The following is a 23125-nucleotide window of genomic DNA, read 5'->3' on the forward strand; positions in this document are numbered from 1 at the left end:
GCCGACTCTGTCCCAACCTTCGAATCACCCTGGATCCACCAGGGCTGGACCCCGGCAGCTGCCCAGTGACCCGGGACAGACTCAACCTTCAGCCTCAGGGCCTCTTGCTGCCCGACTCCCTTTAAAATGAGTGCCTCACTTATTAACGTCTCATGGAAAGCATTGTATCCATGATCACAGAGTGGTCGTATTCACTTATTCCTTCCTCCTGCCAGAAAAGAGCTTGTGCAGGCCTGGGTAATCATTTCAGTTACCTGCCCCAGAAACTTATGGAAATCAGTCCTGACCTCTTTTCCTCTGCTCTGTTTCATTCGTTCACTCAAGGAATATTTGAGGAACACCTTCCACCCATTGCAGCAGGGGACACATTCTCACCCCTGCCCACAGCCAGCCCATGTGAGTTGCTCATCGTGCCCAACTCTTTGTGGCCCCATCACTATATCCCACCAGGCTCCTCTGTCCATGGAATTCTCCAGGCAAGAATACTGGTGTGGGTCTCCATTCCATTCTCCAGGGGAACTTCCTGACCCAGGATCAAAGCTGGGTCTCTGTCACTGTTGGCAGATTCTTTACCATCCAAGCCACCAGGGAAGCCCTCAGCCAGTCCATAGCCCAGTAGTGATGGATCCCAGGCTGAGACTCCTGATGGCAGAGACCCAGGACACAAACCCACTCTGGTGTCCAGATGGAAAAAGAACCGCAGCTTCAAGAGGTGTGCAGGGGTCACTCGGGCCACCTACCTGTACAGTGTGCAGCCAGCCCACATCCATGTGGCTGTGGGGAACCACAAACACCCTCAGTCGTGGCTCAGAAAGAGCTCCCAGGGGCCACATCAGGCCCAACTGCAGAGAGCAGAGGCAGCCAGCCGTGGCTCCATCTCCTCGGCCAGCCCAGGGGCTGGAGGACGTCTGCCTGCGCTGCAGGGCCGGCCTCCTGCCAGCTGACTGGCCTCAGCTTTGGTGGATGCAGTGGGAAGGAAACCAGGAGTGACACCCACACGATGGTGTCACCTGAGCAGTGCAGGCAGGTGGCATTCGCTCACTGCCTGGTAGCGCATCTGCTCCCATCTGCGGGTTCCTGACCATACCTGCCTTTAGACAAACCCCAAATACCCCCTCCCCTGGGGGGACAGCCAGCTTCCCTCTGGCAAGGGCCTGGCTCTCCTCACCCCTATCCTCATGCCTTTCCCTTAGGCCTCTCCCGGTATTTCCCACTGGGCATCTTACCCTTCCCTGCCCCCAACCACTGGACTGGCTCCTTGACACTGCCCTGCAAAACGTAACACTCAGTGTGGGGCCTGCCACCCCAGGGACGCCCACCGTGATACACTCTCCTTCACATGAAACCCCAGACTGAGCCTTGCAATAGCAATTGTAATCTCCTTTTAAGGAGAAAAGTGGGCTCCCACAAATAGGACCTGACTACCCGAGGATGCAATGCAAAGAATGCTCAAACTACCGCACAGTTTCCCTTGTCTCACACACTAGTAAGTGAAGTGAGTGAAGTCGCTCAGTCAGTCCGACTTTTGCAACCATGGACTGTAGCCTCCAGACTCCTCTGTCCATGAGATTTTTACATGCTAGAAAGTAATGCCAAAATTCCAAGCCAGACTTCAGCAATACATTAACCAGTGAACTTCCTGATGTTCAAGCTGGTTTTAGAAAAGGCAGAGGAACCAGAGATCAAATTGCCAACATCCTGCTGGATCATTGAAAAAGCAAGAGAGTTCCAGAAAAGCATCTATTTCTGCTTTATTGATCTATGCCAAAGCCTTTGGACTGTGTGGATCACAATAAACTGTGGAAAATTCTTCAAAGAGATGGGAATACCAGACCACCTGACCTGCCTCTTGAGAAACCTATATGCAGGTCAGGAAGCAACAGTTAGAACTGGACATGGAACAACAGACTGGTTCCAAATAGGAAAAGGAGTACATCAAGGCTGTTATATTGTCACCCTGCTTATTTAACTTATATGCAGAGTACATCATGAGAAACGCTGGACTGGAAGAAGCACAAGCTGGAATCAAGATTGCCTGAGGAGAAATATCAATAACCTCAGATATGCAGATGACACCACCCTTATGGCAGAAAGTGAAGAGGAACTAAAAAGCCTCTTGATGAAAGTGAAAGAGGAGAGTGAAAAAGTTGGCTTAAAGCTCAACATTCAGAAAAAGAAAGATCGATGGCATCTGGTCCCATCACTTCATGGGAAATAGATGGGGAAACAGTGGAAACAAGTGTCAGACTTTATTTTTGGGGGCTCCAAAATCACCGCAGTATGTTGAGTGCAGATATGAAATTAAAGACACTTACTCCTTGGAAGGAAAGTTATGACCAACCATAGATAGCATAAAAAAGCAGAGACATTACTTTGCCAACAAAGGTTCTGTCTACTCAAGGCTATAGTTTTTCCAGTGGTCATGTATGGATATTGAGAGTTGGACTGTGAAGAACGCTGAGCACTGAAAAAGTGATGCTTTTGTATTGTGGTGTTGGAGAAGGACTCGTGAGAGTCCTTTGGACTAGCAAGGAGATCCAATCTGTCCATTCTAAAAGGAGATCAGTTCCTGTGTTCTTTAGAAGGAACTGATGCTAAAGCTGAAACTCCAGTACTTTGGACCACCTCATCGCAAAGAGTTGACTCATTGGAAAAGACTCTGATGCTGGGAAGGGATTGAGGGGCAGGAGGAGAAGGGGAAGACAGAGGATGAGATGGTTGGATGGCATCACTGACTCGATGGACATGAGTTTGGGTCAACTCTGGGAATTGGTGATGGACAGGGAGGCCTGGGCATGCTGCAATTCATGGGGTTCCAAAGAGTCGGACATGACTGAGCGACTGAACTGATCTGAACCTGAGGTTGCACAGCTAGTGGAAGGGGCAAAAAGGCCTGAAACTCAAAATTACATCTGGATCAGGGACAGTGAACCTTGGCAGGAAGACCTAAGCTCTCTGGGTCTCAGCAGCCCATCTGTAAAATGGGACGCCCTTACAGGAGCTGGGGCCTTTGAGGGAATGCACGTGAGATGACAACCACAGGATCTCCTTACTGGAGGACAGCTGGCATGGAGGTGCACCTGCAGGGCCAGAGTGTTGCCTGGGGGTCTCTGTACCCTCGCTCAGGAGCAAGGGAGTGGGCTCTTCTGTCTGATACCCAAACGCCTGAGTGGCTCTTAATACCAGCTGCCAGACCTGAGACTCACTGTCCCTTCTGGCCACCGTGTCCTCTCCCCAGCAAATACATGTGGAGAACATGGTCTCCAAGCAGATCTCCATCCTCTCTCTCCCATCCCCTCCCTGGTACCCACCTGACCTGCCTTGACCTGCACTTTCCTCCCATTGAGTGTCTTAAACAGCAGACATGTATTATCTCAGATCTGGGAGACCAGAAAACCCCAGAGAGTTAGGGCTTAGGGCAGATTCTGCGACAGCCTCAGGGCTTGCTGTCCTTCACTGGGTGCTTGCTAAACCTCTTTAGTCAAGTCCAATTCTTGGAGACCCTATGGACTCCAGGATCTCTGTTCCATGGGACTCTTCATATAAGAATACTGGAGTGTGTTGCCATGCCCTATTCCAGGGTATCTATCCAACCCAGAGATCTAAACTTGAATCCTTATGTCTCCTGGCTATTGACAGGCAGGTTCTTTACCAGTAGGTGGCTCAGATGGTAAAGAATTTGCCTGCAACGCAGGAGACCATGGTTCAGTCCCTGGATAGGGAAGGTCCCCTTGAGAAGGGAATGGCTACTCACTCCAGTATTCTTGTCTGGAGAAATCCATGGACAGGGGAGCCTGGTGGGCTACAGTCCTTTGGATTACAGAGTCAGACACGACAGAGTGACTAAGACACTTCAAGAGAAGGTATCGGTTCCTTGCAGGGACAGGCTACGGCACAGGAGCGGTTCTTTCTGGATCAGGCTCTGTCATGCTGAGTGGTCCAGTGGAAGAGGCTACTTGAGGTTCTGGGACACATGACCTTGGTTCCTGGCAGCAAAGTGTTGTGAAGCGAAAGGGCAGGTGCACATGTGTTCAGCTCCAACGAGGTGCACCAGGAACTGCACACTGAGCCCGGGCACCATGAGAACACACGGTCCTGGCAGGACCCCACAGCAGTGCCAGCTTGTCCCCAGTGTCACACATGGGTGTGCGGCCTGTGACCTCTTCCTGATCTGGGCCATAGCGAATCCTGAGAGCGTGAAGCAGGACTCGTGCTGGGTGTTCCAGAGAAAGAACGGCCCGACCCTCCTCTGTGCTGCGTGGGAGTTTGTAAGATGGGCCCACCAGCACCACTTCCATGCGTTCTTTGTGACATAGGGCTGTCTGTCCCCTAGGGCGTGTGACCAGCCTGGGGGCTCAGGATGCCCTGATGGACAGACTGCCTGCGCTACACCCGGTGCCAGGATCCACCCAACAGCCGCAGGGCCCGGCATCCTCTAGCTTCCAGCCTTCCACGGCTGCCCTGTCTGCCCTCTGGGAGCCTGACCCGAAGCCTGCACCTGGCCCTCCAGCACATGCCTCCCCCTGCCTTTCTGGCCTCACCTCCCACCCACTCTTCTGCTCAGTCCACCCTGAAGCTGCTGGAAGCTCCACTGCCCCCCATCGCACAACCCTTTTCCTCTGCTGAGTCCTGGCCTCTGTGCTCCTGGCCTGGAAGGAGCCCCATCCTCCCAGCACCACAGCTGCAGGGTCAGGGCCTCCCTACAGGTTGAGCCCTTTCCCGGGTCAGGCCCTTTGAGGTGCTGCTCCCTCTGCTGGGAAGCATCTTCCCCCACTTCCTGTCTGGCAGGTGCTATTCCCCCTTTATGTCGACCTCATCTCTGAGAGATTTTCTGTGGGCCTCCCATCCAGCCTCCATAGCATTTACTGATGAATATTTTTCTCTATTAACCTGTGTGTTTGGTCCACATGGGTCCCTCATGTCCTTTGCGGGATCAGCTCCAGGAACAAAGCAGGACCTCTTGATCTTTCGAGAGAAAGAACTCAGGGATGTAACTGTCATGGACATGGCTGCCCCCCTTCTACCATGGACGACATGGGCTGATACCCACAGGCACAGCATATCAAGCTCAGCTCAGCAGCTCCTCCCAACTCCGCCTCCACCTGCTGTGTGACGAGCCCCTCACTCCTGGAGCAGGGCAGTGCACACCCCCTGACAGCCTGACTCAGAGCCCCGGGCTCCTGACCTGCACAGTGGGCACTCGTAGGTCTGTCCATAGGGTGGTCTGGATACTAAGCTGCTGGAGATGTACGTGCCCCGTCAGTGCCTGACCACAGAGGTAACTCTCCTCATACACAGCAGGTCCACCCCACCCCAGGCTGCAAGGCTGCCTGCACCCCATTCTCAAGTTTCCATCAGTTAAGCAGCCACTGAACCCTGACTCTGTGCCAGGCTCTGTGCTGGCGGTGAGGGGACAGGAGTTGTGCTGACCCCAGGATGTCCCTTGTGGGGAAACAGGACTTGGCCTGCGGTGGCTCTGACCACAGGAGAATCTGCTCTGGTGGTTTGGACGTGCTTGGAGCATCCTGGAGGGCTTCCTCCAGGAGGGGTGGAGGGCACAGGGTGCTGGGGAGATGGCTGGTCCTGGGCCAGGGTGTGGTAGGAGAGCCAGGGCGAGGCTGGGTCTTGCAGGCTCTTTCTCTCTCTCTGCTCTGGCTCCCTCTCTTTAGAACTCCACCTGTTCCCTCTCCCTGCCCTTCTCTCCTCTAATCTCACTCTGGGGCTGGGAGATGGGTAGGCAGGGTTTCAAGTCCATCCACACTCCTGCACTCTAGGGGTCATTAGTGTCCAGAGGGGAGGCTATTGTTCTGCACTGGGTGAGGCAGCTGGAATCAGAAGGTCAGTCCTCCACTCATCTGTCAAGATCACACGGGGAGCAGCTCTATTTCCCTCCTTGGAACTGGCTTCCAGGGCTTTGTCCAGCTCTACAGGGACATCCCTGGGGAGCAGGGGAGTTCAGACAGCTCTCCCCCCAACAGAGGGCATTTGGGGCTGGGGAGAAGGAAAAGTTTTTCAGGGCAGAGTCAAACATGCGCAGTTTGAGAACCTTCCTCTCTACCCACTCCCGTTCAGCCTGTCTTGCATAAAATGCGCTTCACACTGAGGCAGGCAACCCCAGGGCAGAACCTGGGCACAGAGGCCACCGCCGCATGGCATGACACGCTTGCATATGGCCATCTGCTCCTGCCATCTCTTCTCCCCTTCTTGTGCCAACCCTTCTGAGGCTACCCACCAGCTCCAGAGCCCCTCCGTGTCCTGCTCTGTCTCATAATGGTCACCAGGGGCACCAGAGTCCTGAGGCAGCTGCTGTTCTTGGTCCTGAAATTATGAGGCCAGTGGGATCCTTATTATTAATAATCCTTACACTGGGTTTTCCGTGTTTCACTTGCTACATGATTTCCTTCCATCTTTGTGGCCTGAGCTGTAGGAACTTCCTGTAGGGCAGGTGTGGCCAAGCGCCAGGGCAAGAGTATGAGATTGGACGCAGAGCCTGGCATCACACATCCGGGTCAGGTAGGCCAGTGCTGTAGCTTCCCTCCCGTATATCTTAGGCATATCCCTCCACAGCAGGGCCGTCTCCACCCTGGGATGAGCCCATGAAGGTGCCCAGGTCACAGCAGGGCCAGTGGTAACGCTGGTGGACTTGCTGAGATCTGGAAGGAGGCAGGCAGATGCATTTTGCTATCCCTGGGGATTGTTCCTTCTGCCTTTGGGAGAACTTCCTGGCTTCGACTCTTGCAGGTGAAGCAGGAGTGTGAGCATGTGTGAAGCTACCATCCGTGACAGGAGAGGAGAGAGAGGGCTGGCTCCAGTGGGCAGGGGAAGACATAGGTCCTTAATGCAATTTTATTTAAGAAGTCAGGACACCCCCATCCACCCATTTCCTGCCCTTAGCCCACCAGATTGGCAGCGTCCCAGTCATCCCGCTAGGCTTCTTTCCTGTGTTTTCGGTCCAAGAATCTGCCAAGGGCTCAGTGCTCTTGAAAGTGAATGAAGAACGTCCGGATCTCCTTCGGGTAGATGGTGACCTTGGGGCCTCCTGGTGGTGGCGAGGGCTGACTGGAGCTGCCTGGGAGCAGAGAGGGTCTGTCCAGCATGGCCCCTGGACCACCTGCTTCCTCAGGTCCCCTCCTTCCGCATCCCCCTGACAACACGGCTCCTGCTGCGTCTGTGGTCCGTGGTTACAACCCTCAGCTGACCCCTCTTGACAGGACTGCACTGCCAGGGAGCCTCTTTCATTTCTGGCCTCCCCTGAGGGCACAGCACAGTCAAGCCAGGTACAGGGGGCTCTGGCCTCTGCTTGGTCTTGTTTCTCCATGGGTTGTGGACCTGGATATGTTCATAAGAGCTGTCTCACTGAGGCCATGAGGGGCCCTGTCCTTGATCTCAGTGGGCTGTCCTTAGACACAGCCTGGGGTTTAGGCTTCCTCCTTGGGATGAAACTGGCTCCTGCATCCATCCCTCTATCCATCCATCCTTGCAGACATCCAGTCACCCACCACACACTCTCCCATCCTTTCATACTGCCCTCCACCCTGCGCCCTCCTGTCCATCTGTTCAACCTCCGTCTACACAACAGTCCATCTGCCGCCCATTTCCCTCCCGTTCATGCATCCTTCACTCATTCTCTTTCCTTCCTTCCTTCCTCTTTCCATCCACCCATCACTCAACCATTGACCTGTCCATCATCCATCCTCTTTTTTTCCTTCCCTCCATCTTTTTTTCTATCAAATCCATTCCCTTTATCCATCTGTCTATCATACATTGACTACGTGCCTACTCATGCAGCCAGGCTATGCTGTGTGCAGTAGACAGAAAAGGAGAGAAATGGGACAGAGCAAAGTGAGGGAGAGGGGAGAGCAAGGGAGGCTCCTGACTCAGCCCTGGGCCAGATAAAGGGACAAGGGCTTTCCAGGCGGAAGGAACGGCAGAGGCCAATGTTTCCAGCCAGAAGCAGTGGGCGCGTGCAGCACAAGGCAGAGGAGGGCAGCCGTCCCAACACCTGGGGCTGCACCTAAAGTCTGGGGCCACTCAAGGCCGCAGAGGGTTGTAGTCTTGGACACACAAGTGCATGCACGCACACACACAACCTATCTGTGGCTCTGGCACGTGGAGACTGACCTGAAGCCTAGAGTCTATAACCTTCTGCAGCTGATTCAGGAAGACTGAGACCCGGGGAAGGACGGCCAGCTCCAGGTCACACAGGCCTTAGGGGCAGAGCTGGGGTCTGGCTGGGGGTCAGGCTGGGGACCCGGGGCCGGATCAGGACCAGGGAGCCCGGACCTCTGTGGTGGTGAGGGTCCCGCCTGCTCCAGGTCCAGCGACGCATCTCATTCACGTCCCAGGTCCCTGTGAGTGAGCGCTCCTCCACAGACACCACGGAGCCCAGTCCCCCCAGCACAGACTGCAGGACAGAGCACAGGGAGGGGTGAGCACCCGGACCCCAGATCTGAGCAGAGAACCCGACGAAGAAGGGCAGCCACACCGGGGCCCGGGCCCAGCATCCCCCACATTCATTGTAGTGGAAGTCCCATGGGAGGAGGGGCAGTCCCATTTTACAGATGAGGAACCGAGGCCGGAAGGAACTGCTCCCAAGTGCCGAGCTGGATCAGCACTCCCGTCAGGTGGCAGGCAGGTGGGGCCACCCCAGCAAACACTCAAACACCAGGGTTTATCTCCTGAGGGTGCCTCCTCCTGGGGGCCTGACTCAGTGATGTCGGAGCGGGATACGAGAGGGGCAGGTTACCCGCAGGTTCACCGTCACAGGCCGAGACAACACCGGGTCCTGGTCCACCTCATACAGGTGCTGGAGCCGCAGCAGGACACGGCGGAGGTCTGCCTTGGGCTTGGCGCTTTCGGTCTTGGGGACAGAAGGGAGGTGGCATGAGGACACAGTCTCGGCCTGGCACTTTACACTCTCACCTCCCTTTCACATCTTCACCCTCCCTCGGAGGCAGCTAACACAGCCCCACTTTGCAGATGAGCCAAACAAGGCTCAGAGAGGGGCCGGCACTTGCCCAGACACACAGCTGGTGTGCATAAAGGAGGGGGGAGGACTCCAACCCAGGGGCAGCCAAAGCTACTGCCTCCCACCGCCCGCACTGAGGCCGGTGCTGAAGTGTGGAAAGTCTTCGTTCTTATTCACTCGTGAGGTCCTCATTCGGCCTGTCCCTCCAGCCTCCTGTTCTCTGGAAGATTCTCTGCCCTGGCCCCTGTGAAGGGGAGTGTGGCCTTGTGACCCTGAAGATGAGTCACCATTGCAAAGGTCATGTGTCAGGTCATTGCCACCAAGACCTAGGAAACGTGTCGTACTAGAGCCTCCACCTCTGGTCGTTGGAGAACAAACGAGAAGGGCCACCCTGCTGGTCCCACAGAGCAAGGGGTTCGAAATGAACTGTGCTGTGTGAGGCAGAGAGCGTGTGGGCTCCTTGTTACTGCAGCATAAGAGGTCTGCGAAGTCTCTTGTCTCTATGCAAGTGATGGGTTTAGGGACTGGAGCTCGAGAATCAGGGAAGGATTTCTGGCACTGGAAAATGATGCTGGAGATGATAATGGTGATGCAGGTGATGATGAGAAGGGGGTTGTTTGTTTCTGGGGAGGCAGGCGGCCCTCTTGCCATCCCCAGTGCTCCCCTCGCTCAGCTTCTTACTCACCTCCCTGGGAAGAGGGTCTTGCTTGGCCCAGCCCGTGTCTCCCTTACTTCAGTACAGCAGCCTCCAAGAGGTGCTTTCTCAGTGGCTTGGCCATACACTCTCTCTCTCTCTCTCTCCTCACACACACACACACACACACACACCACACACACACACACCCACCTACACACATCCACATCCACACCCCCACACACCCCCACACCCCTACACACACACACACACACACACACACACACACACGCACACCCCCATCCACCCTGTCAGATGAGTTAGGTGGGCAGTGGCTCAGGGATGCTGGAGGTCAGGTCAGGAAGCCACGTGGCTTCAGGCGTGAGCCAGCCTTTCATAGATCCAGTTTATCAGGCACAAAGGTAACTTCTGGCCTTGACCTCTTTCTGTTCCTCCTTCTTAGTTGGGCTGACACTTATATGGGAACACCCTAGGCCCTGAGTGCGGCTGTGGGGACACAGCAGTGGCTGGGGCACAGTCAGCCCTGCCCTGGAACTGCTCACAGCCTAAAGGGGGAGGTAAGGGGTACAGGACCTCTTCGTTTCTGGAAGATCTTGCCTCCACCAGGAAGCCCTCAGTGATGCCCAGCTGGGACCTTCCTTAGATCACCGTCATTGCTCTCTGATGAGCTGCCTGCTTCCCTCTGTGGACAGGGGCGCTCTGAGCCCAGGGATGTTTCCTGTGTCATCCATGGCTCAATCCACAGTGTCTGACATTAGAATCATTTTTCAATGCAAGAACGGAACCTCATCAAAGTCATGCCTGAGCCGAAAATACAGGCGGGACACCAGTGTCTGAGGCTCTAGGCGAAGACTCTGGAAGAAGCAGGACCTCACAGAGCCTGGACAACTCTGAGGAGAGCCCCTCTGTCCAGTGATGGGCTGGGGGACTGGGCTGACATGTGGAGGCAGGAGTGAGTCTGGACACCTGAACACCTGCCGCACCTTTCTGGAGAGTCCGCAGGTGCTCTGTGTGGTTTGAGCTGTACTTCCAGCCGGGGATGCTGAGGATCTGCAGGTGGACGCTTGGGGGCAGCGTCACAGCCTCTTGCCACCTGGAGTCTGAGCCACGCGGGACAATCTCTGAAAGGCAGATGGACAACAAGGAGAGGCTTTGGGCCAAATTCTCCTCCTGACTCTCACAACTCACCACACTAAGTCCCCCACTTCATCTGATCTCACTCCCTCCCACCTGTGGCCCACACGGCAGGCAGCCTGATGCACCTGTCGGTGCAAACGCCCCAGCCTGCCTTGAATCTCTGGTCCAGCCGGTTCAAACTGCAGACTGGGAGATGGGAGCAGAGAAGACACCATTTCTTCAAGAACTTGCAGGGAGTTCACACAGAGACCTGCTCTGTGAAGAAGGTCTCAGACCCCAGCTCCCGTGCTGTCAGCTACGGCTGCCTCTGCCCAGAGGGACTCAGCCCTCCTCTTTCAGGAAATACTCTGTTCAACTCTGGGCTCCAGCTGGAGCCGCCATCTCTTTACAATTCCCAGGCCTCAGTGATTGGTCAGGCTTGGGTCACGTGATTCGATCAGGGCCAATCAGAACCTTTCCCTGGGGTCTCTGCCCTTGACAGATGTAAAGCATCTGCCTACAATGCGGGAAACCCGGGTTCAGTCCCTGGGTTGGGAAGATCTCCTGGAGAAGGAAATGGCAACGCACTCCAGTCTTCTTGCCTGGAAAATCCCATGGACGGAGGAGGCTGTTAGGCTACAGTCCATGGGGTCGCGAAGAGTCGGACAGGACTGAGCGACTTCACTTTCACTTTCGCTTTTGTCTCAGACCCAAAAGATGTGTTTACTTAAACTCTGAGGTGTTAGGACAACAAAGTTTAAGACTAAGTTTCTTTAAGCCCAGAGCTGATTACACAACAGAACAACTTATCTTGCTCGAGTGTGTTTTTCTTTAAACTCGGTGCTAACTATAATATAATAAAGAGTAGCCTGCTCTAGGACATGTTTCTGCTTCTTAACAAGTCCCTTCTGACTAATCTTATCCTTCCTTGTGGCAGTGGATCTGGCGAAAGTGAAGTCACTGAGTCCTGCCTGACTCTTCGCGACCCCATGGACTGTAGCCTAACAGCCTCCTCCGTCCATGGGATTTTCCAGGCAAGAATACTGGAGTGCGTTGCCATTTCCTTCTCCAGGAGATCTTCCCAACCCAGGGATTGAACCTAGGGTCTCCCACGTTGTAGGCAGATGCTTTACTATCTGAGCCACCAGGGAAGTTCTGGTTAATTCTAACCTTGTTAATTTAGGATGTCTGTTGTGGGAGTGGGTCTGGTGAAAGTATATAAGTCGTTGATAAAACTACCAAGTGGGGTTCTCCCCCTCGGCCTTCTGATGTCCATGTCAGACACTTCCTCTGTCATTTTTCAGTGTAATATAACTATTGCCGCACAAAAGATCTGAGTGATCAAGCCTGGGCCGGGATCCCAAAGCTAAATCTTCTTCAAGATCAAATCAACATCATTCACCCTTAGCAATCAATACGAGCTCAGGCCCCATCTCTGGAAAGGCTGGCTCCCCTGAGGGCAATGATGGTAGGGGCACGTTTACCGGTCAGCTCCCTGAGCATCACGACGGGCCGGTGCTGCAGCGCCAGCCTGACTCCTCTGGTGCAGGCCACTGGTGAGGGCCCTGGATCCCAGTAGGAGCCAGAGCACTGGGTGGACAACCGAGGAGTCGTTCAGTGTGAGGTCATTGTCCAGGGCCCATTCATCATTGTTCCACAGCCGCCGGTGGAGCATGACCTGCAGGGGACAACTGTCTGACCGGGCCTGCCTGGGCCCTGGGGTCCCCAAGAGTGACCAGAGGGGCCTCCTCCTACCTCCACCTGCCCGTTCCCTTGGCTGGAGACGCCGTGTGCCTGCTCAGACAGCAGCACCAGCCTGCTGCGTCTGCTCTGGATGAAGGCCGATTGCACCATGGGGTAGTAATTCTGTGGACAGAAACATTGGCAGGCTTGTGGTGGGAGCAGTGGGCCAGGTCAGCCAGCAGGTCCAGGGTCTCCCTCTGGCCCCAGGTGGCTTCCTGCATGGGCACAGCAGCAGCCCAGGGTGGCACAGTAGTAATGGAGTGGGGGTGGGGGCTCTGACTTGTGAGATGGACACACTTGTATTCAAATCCAGCTCCATTGCTTCCTGACCTTATGCCCTGGGACAGCCAGCCTGCCCAAGCCTCAGTTTCCCCCTCTGTAAAATGTGCCCAAATCGTCCCCCTGGTGCAGGGAGACAGTGAGGCATTTGTGCCACTCCAGCCAGAGATGGCCCCCAGCCAGGGGTTCCCAAATAAAAGGCGCTGGTGTCTGGGCTGGAAAGCACTCACACAGCTCTGCCCTTTCCTGTTTTGAAGGAAGATGTCCGGGGTGGATAGCCCTGGACCCTCTGGAGCCCAGGGCACAGTGTGTGAAGAACAGCTGTAGAGATGAACTGACAGAAGCTCACGGAAGACAGAGCAGGGAGGAACTACACCCCTTCTCTGGCTCCCTCTGGAAGGAGAGACAACTAACTAGAGGAAGGCTCAGGAGGTGCCCAAGCACGGCGCTTGCCCCTGGATCATCCCAGACCTCAGCACAGCTCTGGGGGAGGTCGCTCTCTTCCCAGGAGAGCACCGAGGTCCAGGGACACCCAGGGACTCACCCAAGGTCATGCTTCTGGAGGGCGAGGTCTGGGAACTGAATGATTTTGGAATTCAGCCCCTGCTCAGCTCTCCCTGGAGGACAGGCTGTGGCTCACCTCTGAGTAGCCAAGGAGGGTCACACCCGGTTCAGGCCTAGACAGGCACCACGTGCTTAACCCTCAAGCAACCCCCAGCTGGTCATCCATCTGACCGAGGAGGACCCGCGGTGCACACAGACCTCAGGGACACAGCTCAGCCGTGGTGGCCCCAGAGCTCTGAGACTTGGTCTGAACACTCCTGGCCACAGGCCCTAGGGGCAGACTCAGGGCAGTGGGGCTCCAGAGATGATCTGGCCCTAAGGGGACTCTCCTGCTTTCTAGAAATTGGCCATCAAGATTGGGGCTACAGCAGCCACACTCCAGGACAGCTCAGGACGTACCCGAGCGATGGTGTTGTTCTTGTAGTTCCTGTAGGGCCTGCGCTGCATCTGGTAGCCGTTGTTGTCCGAGTAGAGGACCCGCCCCGTGTTCAGCTTGGTGCTTGTCCTTCAGGATGGCCTCGCGGTTCAGCTCCAAGGGGCCCACCCGGTACTCCTGCTCTATGCGATGGCAGAGCAGCTCCCCGCCAGAGCCCTGGGGCCCGCGGGCCAGCCGGGAGTAGATGGCGAATGTGGGCTCACTGTCGTTCACCTTCCTGGAGGAGAAGCAGGACAGGTAGGTCAAGCCCAGGGTGCCTTCTGATGTACCTCCCTTATTCTTTCCTTCCTCTCCTTCCATTTCCCTCCCTCCATCCTTCCTGCAGGTTGGGGGCTGGGTAGCCTGCTTGGGCAATAGAACAGGAGGGACCCTGTCCTCTGAAGACTGGTTACCCGACCAGGCCTGGGGGCTCTGTCTGTCCTGCTCATGAAAACACAAGAACTGCTCTCGTGTCTAGGTCACTGCCACCTGTGGGCTCCTGTCCCGCCTCTGGACTTAGGTCCCACCAAGGTGACACAGCGCAGGCAAGCAGAGCAGGACTGGCAGAGACTGGAGCAGCTCATGACTTCATCGAACTTCCAGGGAGGAAGGACCGTGTGCCAAGCCCAGGTCCAGGAGCTGGGTGTCTGAAGCACGACGGGCCCTCATTTCCTCATTCCCCTGCCTGTGAGCACCTCCATGAGCTGAGCACAAGCAGGGGGCCGCCCTCACCTGTAGAAGTACTGCCGAATCTCAGTCACCAGCGGCCCCTCCACAATCTCCATCCTCACAGCCTCCCACGCTGGCTCTGCTCTACCATTGGGTATAAACACATAATTATCTGAAATAGGGCCATGATTGACATCACTCTTCACATGATACTCCCTGAAACTCTGGGTCACCCATACTGTCCGGTTACTCCGCCTGCACAGAAAGGAAAGAGAAAAGAGTGTCATCGTCATGGACCATGTGCCATCCTTATGCCTAGAACCAGGCTCACAGAGCCTCTGTGGAGATGCCAGCCTGGAACCAGGGGTGGACACAAACAACCTCCCCAGCTCTTCGGTCACTGAGTGAAGTCCACACGCTTGGCTTGGAGGAGAGCTGGCTGGACCCACCAGAGCCCACGCAGCATCAGACCCTATCTGTGTCCAGGACTGGATTCCACAGAGGAGGGCACACAGGCTTCAGTGCAGGCTCCTGGGGATACAAGTAGAGAGTGTATCATGCCTGCAGAGGCTTTGCCTTCGTTAGCCAGGCCCCATTATCCTAGATGCCAGCAGGGGGATACCTACTCCTTCAGGAGGTCATCAAGCCAGGACATCGTGGAAGCCTGTCACACTGGCGCTGTCCCCATGTCACTTGCCAGGGCCTTCAGTTGACCCTTCATCCTCTTCTCCGGACCCTCACAAGTACGGATTATGAACACATCTCAGGGCAGAGGCATAGCCCTCTGGGAGATGCAACCTCATTTCCTGAGATCCCGCACACAGGAAATGCCAAGAAGAACTCAAAGTCACACTCCATTCTCACTCCCGTACGTTAGGACTGGTGGCATGGATACACCGGGGATAAGGGAGGAATGGGCTCAGAGCCTTGCACACATGGGTTTGCGCTGTCGCCCTGGGTGTGGCCTACGCAAAGGCACAGCTATGCACTTATATCCCAGCTGGCCCTGTCTGGCAGCAGGGGTTGAAGAAGTGACATGTCTGTGCTCCTTTGCGGATTTCTGTAGGGTTCTTGTGGCCAAGGACAAAAGAGGTCTTGGAGGAGTGCCCTCCTGAGCTCCTTAGAAGAGGGGAGGAGGAAAAGAACCCTTTTCATTAGTCTGGCACCCAGGCCTTTCTCATCTGACCCCAGGCCCCCACCCTTGGCTTCCTTGCATAAGAGGTCCTCTCAGTGCCATGTTGAGACTTGCAAGTCAAGCCCCACTATGGGAGACATTCCCAAGCCATGCACCTGATGATGGATGTGTATCTAAAAATGGGAAGAACTCATATTGCTGTTGTTGTTCAGTGGGATAATACATGTCCAACTCTCTGTGACCCCATGGGCTGCAGCGCAACACGTTCCCCTGTACTCCACTTTCTCCCAGAGCTTGTTCAGATTTATGTCCGTTGAGTCAGGGGTGCTATCCGAGCAACTCACCCTCTGTCACACCATTCTCCTTTTGCCTTCAATCCTTCCCAGCATCAGGGGCTTTTCCAATGAGTCGTTTCTTCACATCAGGTGGCCAAGGTACTGGAGCTTCAGCTTCGGCATCAGTCCTTCCAGTGAATATTCAGGGTTAGATTTCCTTTAGGATGGACTGCTTTGATCTCCTTGCAGTCCAAGGGACTCTCAAGAGCCTTATCCAACACCACAGTTCAAAGGCATCAACTCTTTGGCACTCAGCCTTCTTTATGTTCCAGCTCTCACATCTGTACGTGACCACTGGAAAAACCATAGCTTTGATATATTTTGGACTTCCCTGCTGGCTCAGATGGTAAAGCATCTGTATATAATGCAGGAGACCCGGGTTCGATCCCTGGGTCGGGAAGATGCTCTAGAGTACTCTTCTTGGAAAATCCCATGGACAGAGGGGCCTAGTAGGCTAGAGTCCATGGGGTCACAAAGAGTCAGACACGACTGAATGACTTCACTTCTACTTCTTCTTGATATATACAGACCTTTGTTGGCAAAGTGATGCCTCTGCTTTTAATACACTGTCTAGGTTTGTCAAAGCTTTCCTTCCAAGGAGTAAGCATCTTTTAATTTCATGGCTGCAGTCACCATCACAATGATTTTGGAGCCAAAGAAAATCAAATGTGTCATTACTTCCATTTTCCCCCCTCCTATTTGCCATGAAGAGATGAGACCAGATGCCATGATCTTAGTTTTTTGAATGTGGAGTTTCAGGATGGCTTTTTCACTTTCCTCTTCACCCTCATCAAGAGGCTCTTTAGTTCCTCTTTGCTTTCTGCCATTAGAGCGGTATCACCTGCACATCTGAGGTTGTTGATATTTCTCTCAGCAATCTTGATTCCAGCTTATGATTCACCCTGCCCAACATTTTGCAAGATACACCCTGTATGTAAGGTAAATAAGCGGGAGACAACATGCAGCCTAGATGTACTCCTTCCCCAGTTTGCAACCAGTCCATTGCTCCATAGCCACTTCTAACTGCAGCTTGTTAACCTGCATACGTATTTCTCAGGAGAAGGATAGGGTGGTCTGGTATTCCAATCTATTCCAGAATTTTCCACAATTTGATGTGATACATAGTCAAAGGCTTTAATGTAGTCAATGAAGCAGATATTTTCCTGGAATTCCCTTGCTTTTCTATGATCCAATAAATGTTGGCAATTTGATTTCTGGTTCCTCTGCCTCTTCAAAACTGAGCTTGTACATCTGGAAGTCCTTGGTTCGCTTATTGCGGATGTCTGTCTTGAAGGAATTTGAGCATAACCTAGCTAGAGTTGGTGCAAAATAATTGTGGCTTTTGCATTGTTGAAATTTGCTGTTTGATACTGGAATACATTCTTTAATGAATGAAGTTATATGTCATTTGAATGTGCATTTCTCACTTTATGCTTTTCTGCTAATGACATTGCTTCCTGTTTGTTTTATATTTATTTTAGGCTACAGAAATGATGTTAGATAAAAAGCAAATTTCAACGATTTTCTTATTTGAGTTCAAAATGAGTTGGAAAGCAGCAGAGACAACTTGCAACATCAACAATGCATTTGGCCCAGGAACTGCTAACAAATGTACAGTGATGTGATGGTTCAAGAAGTTTTGCAAGGTAGATGAGTGTCTTGAAGATGAGGAGAATATTGGCTGGCCATCAAAAGTTGACAACAACCAATTGAGAGCCATTATTGAAGCTGGTTCTCTTACAACCAGGTGAGAAGTTGCCAAAGAATTCAATGTCGGAAATCTATCATCATTCAGCATTTGAAGAAAATTAGAAAGATGAAAAAGCTTAATAAATGGGTGCTGGCACCCCACGCCAGTCCTCTTGCCTGGAAAATCCATGGACGGAGGAGCCTGGTAGGCTACAGTCTATGGGGTCGCAAAGAGTCGGACACGACTGAGCAGCTTCACTCGCTCGTGAGCTGACCAAAAATTTAAAAATCAGCCTTTTGAGTCTCATCTTTTCTTATTCTATACAACAACGATGAACCAGTTCTCAATCAAATCATGAAGTGTGGCAAAAGTGGATTTTGTTTGACAACCATCAACAGCCAGCTCACTGGTTACCCGAGAAGAAGCTACACAATCTTCCCAAAGCCAAACCTGCACTAAAAATGAAAAGTCTTGGTCACTGCTTGGTGGTCTGATGCCCATTTGATCCACTACCTCTTTCCGTATGCCAGCGAAACCATTACACCAGAGAAGTATGCTCAGTAACTCCCAGATGCTTCCACAACCAGCAGGAGACAGAATGCTTTCCAAGAGTTCCTGATACCCTGAAGCACAGGTTTCTATGCTATAGGAACAAACAAGCTTTTTTCTCATTGCCAAAAATGTGTTCATTGTAATGGTCCCTATGTTGATATTTGAGCCTAGTTATAATTATTTAAGGAGCTTCCCAGGTGGCACTAGAGGTAAAGAACCCACCTGCCAATTCAGAAGATGTAAGCCACGGGGGTTAGATCTCTGGGTTGGGAAGATCATGTGGAGGAAGGCTCGGCAACCTACTCCACTATTCTTGCCAGAAGAATCCCACGGACAGGGGAGCCTGGCATAGGGCCGAAAAGAGTTGGACATGACTGATGTGACTTGGCATGCATGCACGCACATAAGGGATTTAAAATCCACTGTCTGAAACCGCAAATACTTTTGCCCCCAAAAAACGAATTGTTTGTGAAATGAGCACAGTTGTACAGCAGCGGGAACATTCTCTGGCATTGCTGCTGTTAGGGACTGGAATGAAAACTGACCTTTCCCAGTCCTGTGGCCACTGCTGAATTTTCCAAATTTGCTGACATATTGAGTGCAGGACTTAAACAGCATCATCTTTTAGGATTTGAAACAGCTCAGCTGGATTTTCATTACCTCCACCAGCTTTGTTCGTAGTAATTCTCCCTACGTTGAAAGAACGTTTACAACTCCATAATAAAGAACAACCCAGTTTTGAGACGGGCAAAGGATCTAAAAACACATTTCACCAGAGGAGACGCACAAATGGCCAACAGGCCCATGGAGAGATGTTCAACGCCTGTAGTTTTCAGGGCACGCAAATCAAAGTCACAATGAGATGCCACATCATATCCACTAGCATAGCTATATCCAAAAGGCAGATAAACGCAAGTGTAGGTGGAGATGTGGAGAAATTGGACCCTCATACACTTGGATAAGAATGCAAAATGGTGCAGCAACGTGGGAAACAGTCCAGCCGTTTCACAAAGAGCTTAACATAAGAGTTTCCTGTGACCTAGTAATTCCACTCCTAGGAACTAACCCAAGAGAAAGAAAAGCTTTTGTCCACACAAAATCTTGTGCATTCATATTCACAGCAGCCTTTTTCACCATAGCCCCAGAGTGGAAACCACCCGCGTGCTCATGAGATGAGGACTGGACAAATGAACCAAGGGATATCTGTCAGAGGAATATTATTGGGCCCTGAAGAGAAATAGAGTTTCACTCACACTGCATTGTGGATGAAACTTGGAAAAGTCAGGAAGATAGACAGCAGGACATGAGTTCTCCTCCTGGGAGGCAATGTGTAAGGTTGTGGCTTAGACAGTGAGGCATCTGAAGGTGGGCAGGGAGGGGTTGGGAGCTGAGTGAAGCTGGTTTTCAGGGGATTGCGAGGGGATGGGGCTGAGAAGGTGGGCAGGAAGGGGTTGGGAGCTGGAGCTGGCATTTCAGGGGGTCTGCAGAAGGGGCATAGGGCTCTGATGACAGCTCAAGCTGGCCTGCAGACTCCATCTTTCCCAGCCAGACACTGGAACGGGGTAGCACTCAGAACCTGCTGGGGTGAAACCCCATTTCTGCTGCTCCCCCACACTCTCTGCAGTCTATCTTGCCTCTGTGCCTCATGCCCTCTCAGAAGGACTTGTGGGCTGACTGGAAGACCGGGCCCCATCGGGGGCAGGGGTGTCCTGGTCTGTTCTTTCAGACTGCTGACAGATGACGGGGCTGAGCTCCAGGTGACACTCACTTCACACCAATGCACCTGCCTTCCTCCCCTTCTCTGTCTGCCTCTTCCTTCTCTTTCCTTACCTCACTTTCTGCCAGATGCTCCCCCAAGCTTCCTGTCCACTCCCCCACCCACAGACTTCTGCTTTGTTAGGAGATCCACATCAGGAAACAGATGTGGATGTGTTGGACAAGAAGCTGAAGAGGAATAGAAACTGCCTGGGATGAAACCTGAGCATGCACATGGAGGCTTCAAACTCTGGGGAGACTTTCCTGGGCTCAGCTGCCAAAGAGTGCTGGTGAGTGAATAAATACTTGAGTGGATGAATGGATGGATGGGTGGATGGATGGATGGAAGGATGGACAGAGGATGGATGAATGAATGGGTGAATAGGATGGATGGATACATTGGATGGGATGGATGGATGGAAACGTGCAGGGTTAGGTGCATAGATGAGTGGGTGGGTGAGTGCGTAGATGGATGGGAGTGTGGGTGAATAGATGGATTTTTGTGGCTCTGAATATTAAAAAGTAGATAATACGACTATTACCAATTCCCAGGATGTGATCTGCAATGCCCCATTTTCCGTGAATCAAACTCTTTGGAATAAACAAATTCAAGAACGGCTATATGGATCTGGCCTAGATTCTCGACTACTAAACATACACCTGATTGCACTGCTAGGGAGCTTCCCCACCATCACACCGTCACCCTGCAGCTGAGGAAATAGAGACCCAGGAAGGGCATTACTTGCCCAGGTCCCAGGGTCCTCCTGGCCTCAGAGGCAGCAACAACTGCACCTCACCTCTCCCAGATGCTGTGCATCAGGTTGGTGTCCTTGTCTAGGAATACGGTGTAGCAGTCATTCTTCACAGGCACTAGGCTTCCGCCCACCTGCTTGCCACTTCTCCTGAGTCTAAGTCCAAACTGCCTGGAGCTGGCCAAGGAGGTCACAGGCTCCCCAGTGTCCTCCTGGGGCCTCCTGCTGGGCTGGATGCTGTAGTGCCTGTAACTGAGTCCTGGGATGGTGGTCAGCACGTGCAGGTCATAGGCAGAGGGCATCTCCTTTGATCTTTGGAACTGAAAGGCATGAGGGACAAGATGAATGATGGATGTCAGATGTGGAAGATGCCTTAGTCTCCTTGGAAACCCTGGCCTTACACACCTGGTGAATGGAGTGCTTGCTCTGCCACTGAGATAGCTGGGTCATCCATCACTGGGGCTGAGCTGCTTTCCTCTCCCTGCATCTTCTCTGCACAACAGAATCAGTCCTCTTCCCCCTTCTTCCTTCTCCAGCAGGGCTGCAAACCACCTGCCCTCCTCCCACACTCCTTCCTGTTCCTGCCTCTGAGCCTTTGCTCATTCTGTTCCCTCAACCTGGAAGCCTCTTCCTTGGAGGTGGGCTCTTGTCTCTTAATCCTCCAATTTCCCTGAGGAGGGAGGCTTCCAGGTCCACCCCTGCAGGCCTTTCTCCATCTCCACATCATCGGATTCAGGCAAGGGAATTGGGTGACACCACTGAATGCACGTGGGGAGTGGGGGATGGGGCTCACTCGATAGGGCACAGATGTCATCTCTGGGTCCTGTGGGGAGGATTTACGGAGCTATGAGCAAGTTCATGTTGCTTCTTACAGCCTCCAGCCTGGCCTTTCTCTGAACTAGCCAGACACCCTGTCCCCACCCCACACGCCATACCTTTCCTGAAGGTTTTCCTTCACCACGCTTATCATCTGTCCCTTTCCACGCTTTCTTATTTTCTTCCTGCCTGGATCCCCCACTAGAATAGGAGCCCCCCGAGGGCAGGGACTTTTGTCTACTTGGTTGTTAAAGTTTCTCCAGTGCCTAGAGTAACGCCTGACACATAGTAGGTGCTCAAGAGTATTGAAGTGCATTGACACTTAGAGAGTGCTGCCTTTGGGTGGGGTGGGGGATGTTTCGTGTTGGGTCAGCTCAACCACCCCCTCCCCACACCTGACCACAACAGAGGAATCTTCCTCTGCTGTCTCAGTTAAGGACTGCTGCCCTGGCCAGCAGGTCATCACTCCGCACTTCAACTCTCTATATCTGTGTCTGTTCCTTGAATTCCATGGGGACTTCAGTGTCAGGGACAAGCACTCAGCTAGGGGCCACGCCAGAACAGACATGCAGTCGTGTTTACTGAATGGCTGACTAATGGCATCACCTCCTCCACCTCATCTGGGAAGGGCTGGCTGGGTGACAGTAGGGTCACCTTCAGACAAGTCTAGCTCCAGGTCTGGGAAGGCCATGGGGAGGGACAACACAGGATGTGGGTGTCTTAGAGAGGCGGTTGGGCCCTACCTGTAATACAGCACCTCCATAAAGATGCACATTTAGGACTTCTGATGGACTTCTCATGCAAAGTGGATATTTTCCTGAGAGCATATATGCTCTCCATGTATCCCAGACCACTGTGAGACCTTATAGGGCAAGCACAGCAGAAGGGACTTCTGGTCAACTCAGATGCCCAAAGACTAGGGTCAGACCCTGGGTGGATCCACTGACCCTGGACGGTGACTCACCCCATGACACTGTCCTCACAGTGAGGGCAGCGTGTCTCATGTTCCCTTTAGACACCCTGTGTCTGGGGGCCCCGCGCAGAGCAGGGGCAGCAACAGTGCACGCACCATAGGCGGGGTGTCCCCCTCACCTGTGCAGGCACAGGGCGGCCTGACTCGTCTGTGATGCTGACACTGGGGAATTCCACAGTCAGGGTGATGATGGTGGTGACCGTCCAGGCCAGCGGGTTTGTAGACCACTGCAAAGTGTCCCCCAGGCTCTGGGCCTGCACACAGAGAACAGGCTCTACTGACTGCTGGACCTGACCCACATCTCATCCCTGATGCCCCTCAGAACCAAGAGAAACTGAGGCAGGTGAGCCTGGCCTGCAGAGTCCAGAGGGAAGGACAGGTAGACACATGGGCTCCCACGTGCAACTTCCTCCTCATCTGTTCAGGCTGTGTCCTGGATCCCAGGTGGGGTGGGGGAGGCGTCGCCCCAGAGATGAGCTCCTCATTCATCTCTTCCTGTCAGCCCACTTTACTGGTGAGGACACAGGTTCCAGAGCAAATGGTCAGCTGTCCAGGTGACCCATGGCTTAAGGCATGGCTCCAAAGCTTGAGTGCTTGGCAATGTAGACAGAACTCTCTGGACCTTGGAGGGTCAGGGTCAATCACCAAAGTCAGCACTGGAGCACTCTTTGGTATGAACCTGGATTCCCTTTCCACTCCTTCCCCACC

General features: G+C 53.3%; 1 pseudogene; it reads right to left on the bottom strand.

Moving 5' to 3' along the window:
- Nucleotides 1–6940: 6940 nt before the first annotated feature.
- On the bottom strand, nucleotides 6941–22671 carry LOC102171682 (annotated as a pseudogene).
- Nucleotides 22672–23125: the final 454 nt, after the last annotated feature.

Source organism: Capra hircus, unplaced genomic scaffold (genome assembly GCF_001704415.2).
Source record: "Capra hircus breed San Clemente unplaced genomic scaffold, ASM170441v1, whole genome shotgun sequence".
NCBI lineage: Eukaryota > Metazoa > Chordata > Mammalia > Artiodactyla > Bovidae > Capra > Capra hircus.